This window comes from Apium graveolens, chromosome 5 (assembly GCF_009905375.1).
Source record: "Apium graveolens cultivar Ventura chromosome 5, ASM990537v1, whole genome shotgun sequence".
NCBI lineage: Eukaryota > Viridiplantae > Streptophyta > Magnoliopsida > Apiales > Apiaceae > Apium > Apium graveolens.
This window is the reverse complement of record NC_133651.1, coordinates 283,774,504-283,781,052: the sequence shown is the minus strand read 5'-3', so window position 1 is coordinate 283,781,052 and position 6,549 is coordinate 283,774,504.

Sequence of the window (6,549 nt, the reverse complement as noted above, 5' to 3'; positions counted from 1 at the left end):
GGGGTAGACGTGTCACAAAGTTTAGGATTTTTGTGAATTTGGGGACCAAATTCTTTTTAAGGAGGGTAGTATGTAATATCCAGTATTTTTTAAACATAGATTAATAATTGAATAATAGAAAAAAAGGGATTAAAATTAGTTAAAGACTAGGATTTAAAATTGGGTTAGACTAATGGGCTTAATATTTGGATCGGATTCTAATATGGATAACTTGTAGGTTAATATATAGGGTTTTGTATCATTATAAATAGATATATTCGTCTTCCTCGTTTTTATTCATAAATTTCGTAGGGTAAAAAGCCATTGAAATCATAAATCTTGTAAAATTCGTAGAAAATTGATCGTAAGTCAAAATTTGATGATATTGGGTTTTCCAGAAAGCTCTTTTCGTTCTCTACAACTTTTGTGCTTTGTGTTTTCCATGTAAATGTTATTTAGAGGGTCAAAAATTCTATATTTCAGATCTGGTCAGTTTTTGAGGTAAGTTTTCGATCGATCTTGCTAGTGTTTTCAAAATTATGTGTTACGCATTTATATTTGATTATCAAAATTTGGGCTAAGTGATTATATATATGAAATTATGATGTGTTACGGTATATGTATTGTTGTCTATATGTGTGATGTCTAGACGATAATTTTGGATCTCTGATTTATGTCATGATTTGTGAAAATTTCGAATAAGAACTTAGGACTTTAGTCACCGGATTGTAGTGACAGTTTTCTGAAAATTTAGGACCGTTATCACCGGGTTGTAGTGGTCGTGGCATGAATTATAGATTTCAAATTATTGTTGTTTATGAGTTATGTGTATTGTGTGTATCGAATAAGAATAAGAATAAGAATGTGTATCGAAAGTATTTGTTTCGAATGTCATATATCATATCGTATTTTGTTATATGTGTTCTTGTTACTTGGCCAACTAGGTGGATCGATTGGTCTCTTGTTGGGCTTCGCAGCTCATTCTTTCAATTTTCAGGTTTCGCCTAAGAGTTCAAGTTGAATAGCATTCCAGTTCGAGGACTAAGGTTTGGAGTGGTTTGACTTTGGGACTTCCACTTTTAGCTGCGCTTTCGTATTGTAACCTTTGTAATAGAATTTTGGATTATTAATTGTATTTTATTTAAGTTTTCGTATTTAGATTTAATAGTCCGGAAGTGCGGGCTGTTAGAGTTGGTATCAAGAGCAGGCTGTTCTTCGGAGTGTATTAGGTATGGGACTAGTACATTCCTTAGGATTCGATCTTGTGGACCATAGTTTGACCTTTGGTTGATCAAGGGGTAGACGTGTCACAAATTTTAGGAATGTTGTGAATTTGGGGACCAAATTCTTTTTAAGGAGTGTAGTATTTTTTAGACATAGATTAATAATTGAATAATAGAAAAAAAGGGATTAAAATTAGATAAAGACTAGGATTTAAAATTGGGTTAGACTAATGGGCTTAATATTTGGATCAGATTCTAATATGGATAACTTGTAGGTTAAGATATAGGGCTTTGTATCGTCATAAATAGATCTATTCGTCTTCCTCGTTTTTATTCATAAAATTCGTAGGGTAAAAAGCCATAGAAATCATAAATCTTGTAAAATTCGTAGAAAATTGATCGTAAGTCATAATTTGATGATTCTGGGCTTTTCGGAAAGCCCTTTTCGTTCTCCACAACTTTCGTGCTTTGTGTTTTCCATGTAAACGTTTTTTAGAGGCTCAAAAAGTCTATATTCAGATCTGGTCAGTTTTTGAGGTAAGTTTTCGATCGATCTTGCTAGTGTTTTTTCAAAATTATGTGTTACGCGTTTATATTTGATTATCAAAATTTGGGATAAGTGATTATATATATAAAATTATGATGTGTTACGGTATATGTATTGTTGTGTATATGTGTGATGTCTAGACGATAATTTTGGATCTCTGATTTATGTCATGGTTTGTGAAAATTTGGAATAAGAACTTAGGACTGTAGTCACCGGAGTGTAGTGACAGTTTTCTGAAAATTTAGGACCGTTATCACCGGGTTGTAATGGTCGTGGCATGAATTATGGATTTCAAATTATTGTTGTTTATGTGTTATGTGTATTGTGTGTATCAAATAAGAATAAGAATAAGAATTTGTATCGAATGTATTTGTTTCGTATGTCGTATATCGTATCGTATTTTGTTATATGTGTTAATGTTACTTGGCCAACTAGTTGGATCGATTGGTCTCTTGCTGGGCTTCGCAGCTCATTCTTTCAATTTTCAGGTTTCGCCTAAAAGTTCAAGTTGAATAGCATTCCAGTTCGAGGACTTAGGTTTGGAGTGGTTTGACTTTGGGACTTCCACTTTTAGCTGCGCTCTCGTATTGTAACCTTTGTAATAGAATTTTGGATTATTAATTGTATTTTATTTAAGTTTTCGTATTTAGATTTAATATTCCGGAAGTGCGGGCTGTTAGAGGTTGTATCAAGAGCAGGCTGTTCTTCGGAGTGTATTAGGTATGGGATTAGTACATTTCTTAGGATTCGATCTTGTGGACTATAGTTTGACCTTTGGTTGATCAAGGGGTAGACGTGTCACAAATTTTAGGATTGTTGTGAATTTGGGGACCAAATTCTTTTTAAGGAGGGTAGTATATAATATCCCGTATTTTTTAGACATAGATTAATAATTGAATAATAGAAAAAAAGGGATTAAAATTAGTTAAAGACTAGGATTTAAAATTGGGTTAGACTAATGGGCTTAATATTTGGATCAGATTCTAATATGGATAACTTGTAGGTTAAGATATAGGGTCTTGTATCATTATAAATAGATATATTGGTCTTTCTCGTTTTTATTCATAAAATTCGTAGGGTAAAAAGCCATAGAAATCATAAATCTTGTAAAATTCGTAGAAAATTGATTGTAAGTCAGAATTTGATGATTCTGGGTTTTCCGGAAAGCTCTTTTCGTTCTCTACAACTTTTGTGCTTTGTGTTTTCCATGTAAACGTTATTTAGAGGGTCAAAAATTCTATATTTCAGATCTGGTCAGTTTTTGAGGTAAGTTTTCGATCGATCTTGCTAGTGTTTTCAAAATTATGTGTTACGCATTTATATTTGATTATCAAAATTTGGGCTAAGTGATTATATATATGAAATTATGATGTGTTACGGTATATGTATTGTTGTCTATATGTGTGATGTCTAGACGATAATATTGGATCTCTGATTTATGTCATGATTTGTGAAAATTTCGAATAAGAACTTAGGACTTTAGTCACCGGATTGAAGTGACAGTTTTCTGAAAATTTAGGACCGTTATCACCGGGTTGTAGTGGTCGTGGCATGAATTATGGATTTCAAATTATTGTTGTTTATGAGTTATGTGTATTGTGTGTATCGAATAAGAATAAGAATAAGAATGTGTATCGAAAGTATTTGTTTCGAATGTCATATATCGTATCATATTTTTTTATATGTGTTCATGTTACTTGGCCAACTAGGTGGATCGATTGGTCTCTTGCTGGGCTTCGCAGCTCATTCTTTCAATTTTCAAGTTTCGCCTAAGAGTTCAAGTTGAATAGCATTCCAGTTCGAGGACTAAGGTTTAGAGTGGTTTGACTTTGGGACTTCCACTTTTAGCTGCGCTTTCGTATTGTAACCTTTGTAATAGAATTTTGGATTATTAATTGTATTTTATTTAAGTTTTCGTATTTAGATTTAATAGTCCGGAAGTGCGGGCTGTTAGAGTTGGTATCAAGAGCAGGCTGTTCTTCGGAGTGTATTAGGTATGGGACTAGTACATTCCTTGGAATTCGATCTTGTGGACCATAGTTTGACCTTTGGTTGATCAAGGGGTAGACGTGTCACAAATTTTAGGAATGTTGTGAATTTGGGGACCAAATTCTTTTTAAGGAGTGTAGTATTTTTTAGACATAGATTAATAATTGAATAATAGAAAAAAATGGATTAAAATTAGATAAAGACTAGGATTTAAAATTGGGTTAGACTAATGGGATTAATATTTGGATCAGATTCTAATATGGATAACTTGTAGGTTAAGATATAGGGCTTTGTATCGTCATAAATAGATCTATTCGTCTTCCTCATTTTTATTCATAAAATTCGTAGGGTAAAAAGCCATAGAAATCATAAATCTTGTAAAATTCGTAAAAAATTGATCGTAAGTCAGAATTTGATGATTCTGAGCTTATCGGAAAGCTCTTTTCGTTCTCTACAACTTTTGTGCTTTGTGTTTTCAATGTAAATGTTGTTTAGAGGGCCAAAAAGTCTATATTCAGATCTGGTCAGTTTTTGAGGTAAGTTTTCGATCGATCTTGCTAGTGTTTTCAAAATTATGTGTTACGCGTTTATATTTGATTATCAAAATTTGGGCTAAGTGATTATATATATGAAATTATGATGTGTTACGGTATATGTATTGTTGTGTATATGTGTGATGTCTAGACGATAATTTTGGATCTCTGATTTATGTCATCGTTTGCGAAAATTTCGAATAAGAACTTAGGATTGTAGTCACCAGATTGTAGTGACAGTTTTCTGAAAATTTAGGAGCGTTATCACCGTGTTGTAGTGGTCGTGGCATGAATTATGGATTTCAAATTATTGTTGTTTATGTGTTATGTGTATTGTGTGTATTGAATAAGAATAAGAATAAGAATGTGTATCGAAAGTATTTGTTTCGTATGTCGTATATCGTATCGTATTTTGTTATATGTGTTCATGTTGCTTGGCCAACTAGTTGGATCGATTGGTCTCTTGCTGGGCTTCGCAGCTCATTCTTTCAATTTTCAGGTTTTGCCTAAGAGTTCAAGTTGAATAGCATTCCAGTTCGAGGACTTAGGTTTTGAGTGGTTTGACTTTGGAACTTCCACTTTTAGCTGCGCTTTCGTATTGTAACCTTTGTAATAGAATTTTGGATTATTAATTGTATTTTATTTAACTTTTCATATTTAGATTTAATAGTCCGGAAGTGCGGGCTGTTAGAGTTGGTATCAAGAGCAGGCTGTTCTTCGGAGTGTATTAGGTATGGGACTAGTACATTCCTTAGGACTCGATCTTGTAGACCATAGTTTGACCTTTGGTTGATCAAGGGGTAGACGTGTCACAAATTTTAGGAATGTTGTGAATTTGGGGACCAAATTCTTTTTAAGGAGTGTAGTATGTAATATCCCGTATTTTTTAGACATAGATTAATAATTGAATAATAGAAAAAAAGGGATTAAAATTAGATAAAGGCTAGGATTTAAAATTGGGTTAGACTAATGGGCTTAATATTTGGATCAGATTCTAATATGGATAACTTGTAGGTTAAGATATAGGGCTTTGTATCATCATAAATAGATCTATTCGTCTTCCTCGTTTTTATTCATAAAATTCGTAGGGTAAAAAGCCATAGAAATCATAAATCTTGTAAAATTCGTAGAAAATTGATCGTAAGTCATAATTTGATGATTCTGAGCTTTTCGGAAAGCTCTTTTCGTTCTCTACAACTTTCGTACTTTGTGTTTTCAATGTAAACGTTTCTTAGAGGGTCAAAAAGTCAATATTCAGATCTGGTCAGTTTTTGAAGTAAGTTTTCGATCGAACTTGCTAGTGTTTTCAAAATTATGTGTTACGCGTTTATATTTGATTATCAAAATTTGGGCTAAGTGATTATATATATGAAATTATGATGTGTTACGGTATATGTATTGTTGTGTATATGTGTGATGTCTAGAGGATAATTTTGGATCTCTGATTTATGTCATGGTTTGTGAAAATTTCGAATAAGAACTTAGGATTGTAGTCACCGGATTGTAGTGACAGTTTTCTGAAAATTTAGGATCGTTATCACCGGGTTGTAGTGGTCGTGGCATGAATTATGGATTTCAAATTATTGTTGTTTATATGTTATGTGTATTGTGTGTATCGAATAAGAATAAGAATAAGAATGTGTATCGAAAGTATTTGTTTCGTATGTCGTATATCGTATCGTATTTTGTTATATGTGTTCATGTTACTTGGCCAACTAGTTGGATCGATTGTTCTCTTGCTGGGCTTCGCAGCTCATTCTTTCAATTTTCAGGTTTCGCCTAAGAGTTCAAGTTGAATAGCATTCCAGTTCGAGGACTTAGGTTTGGAGTGGTTTGACTTTGGGACTTCCACTTTTAGCTGCGCTTTCGTATTGTAACCTTTGTAATAGAATTTTGGATTATTAATTGTATTTTATTTAAGTTTTCATATTTAGATTTAATAGTCCGAAAGTGCGGGCTGTTACAAACACCCTTTTCTATATTTTATTAAACTCGATTTTTGACATGTAATATACCAAAATGACCAGGAACAAAAGATCTACATGATTCTAGCATCAAATTATATCAACAACATCAAGAACAGATTTTCATAATTTAATCATTAAATAATTTGAAATAATTAATTAAATAAGAAAATTACCTTGATTTCTGCACTATTATGGTTGATTGATTCAGAAAGAACTTTTCGAGAGCTTCGATTTGATATATGGCACGCTTGAAATGGAGTTCGATAATGTCTTCGTTTGTGCGTTTGATTTTCAAGAACGTAACGTTTAAT